At 39.3% G+C, this 1,659-nt stretch overlaps 1 long non-coding RNA gene across 1 annotated transcript in view; it reads right to left on the bottom strand.

The window, feature by feature from the left end:
• Positions 1-242: 242 nt before the first annotated feature.
• Positions 243-1,659, bottom strand: part of LOC115291677 — an 8,607-nt gene continuing 7,190 nt past the window's right edge. Inside the window, exon 2 of the long non-coding RNA XR_003908615.1 lies at positions 243-1,268. This is a non-coding gene — a long non-coding RNA (uncharacterized LOC115291677). The remainder of the gene's footprint in view (positions 1,269-1,659) is intronic.

Genomic DNA, 1,659 nt, shown 5'->3' with positions numbered 1-1,659 from the left:
CTGCAACTAGAATATTTTTAAATGAATTATTATGAAGCTGTATCACTTCACTCTGGAGAGTTTGTCCTGATTTCCTTGGAAAGAAATAAGAAGAAAGGTAAGATACAGATGTGGTTGATGAAAGTATGGTGACCTGGGCTGGCCAAATGAATATTCAAGACTTTTCTCCCTTCCATGAACTGTGCCTTTCATTTGCTATCAGATCAGCGATGAAGCAGTTTAACTCGTCAATCTGTACTTGCTCGATGATAATTATTTTTATGTTTATTAAACACCCACGAGTATATGAATTCAGCAGCATTATATCACATTCATATACACTAGTCCATGTGACCCAGGCACTGAGTCACAGCTTTGTTTATAAATGCACCGCACATTAATTGCTCCATTATTACCTATATTTGCTCAACAATGTGACAGGGTAGCTAAAACCATTTGCATGTCATATCAAGTCTAAAATTACTTCTACTTTACATTAAAAAAAAACAAACCCCAGTGTTGGATGGACAGAGGAATATTTCTCATCACAGAAGAATGACCAGAAATAAACATCCTACTGGGTTGATGGTCAGTTAGTCAAATTGGGACACCCTTTCATTGTCAAGAGAGTGTAGTGAACTGATCCAGATTATGCAAATCTCTCTTACTTACATGTGTCTTTTATCCTCCAAAAAATATATTAACTTTATACACTGGGTAAAATGTAGCTAAGTTGAAGTGTCCTACCAGTCTGCTACTCAATATCACTTAGTTTTGGAGGGAAGGGTTTTTGTGTTGTTGTTCAAGGGGATCATATAAAAAGTTCCCTCAGAATTTGGGGGGAGAAATTTTAGTCATTTGTCCTATAGACCCTTAAGACCCAAGCACCAATATGAACCTCCTTAAAGCGAAGCTTCACAGGTCAAGGAGTATTATTTGACCTTTTGTTGGGTTCAGTAATGGTGTGGACATGCAGATCATTCAGTGATCACTGCTTGGAGATCAAGATCGAATTTAACTCCTCACACATATGGCTGCGTATTCTGTAGGTGCTTCATTCACATTCCTTGCTTGTCTTGGGTTTATTCCAATGACAGAAGGGTTCAAGGAAGCATAAACAATGCCCTGTCTGTTTTCCTCCAGGCATGGGTTAGAATAAGCTTCAGACTCTTCCGGGACCCTGAGCCAGCGGTCAGTATCATAAGGACCAGCTTCTGATAACAGTGTTTCGGGATTTTGCCTGATTCCCCGTCAGTTTCCTCACTCCGAAAGGGCTGGGGAATATCAACCTGTAAGAGAAAAAAGATAGTGTTTACTACCACTTAAGGATGCGAGAGTGCACACGATTAGCAAACGATGAGTATATGCAAAATGGAGTCATACATATCAACAGAAATAACTTATACTTCCTCACGTTTGCTGCTGACATTTACATTTTTAAGCAGATGCTTATTCGTTAAAAGATAAAAGTCTTAGGACCACTATGTTCCTCCCAAGTAGTTACATTGTGCTTCATTACTGTTCACTTTTAAGTCATAGAATCCTTTTTTTTTTTAAGTTTAATTTATTTATTTTGAGAGAGACAGAGCAGGAGCTGGGGAGGGGCAGAGAGGGGCAGAAAGAGAGAGAGCGAGAGAGAGAGAATCCCAAGGAGGTTTACCACTGTCAGCACAGAGCCCA

The sequence above is a fragment of the Suricata suricatta genome, chromosome 5 (assembly GCF_006229205.1).
Source record: "Suricata suricatta isolate VVHF042 chromosome 5, meerkat_22Aug2017_6uvM2_HiC, whole genome shotgun sequence".
Classification (NCBI taxonomy): domain Eukaryota; kingdom Metazoa; phylum Chordata; class Mammalia; order Carnivora; family Herpestidae; genus Suricata; species Suricata suricatta.
The sequence above is the reverse complement of the archived record's forward strand: the minus strand, read 5'-3'. Positions and strand labels throughout refer to the sequence as shown.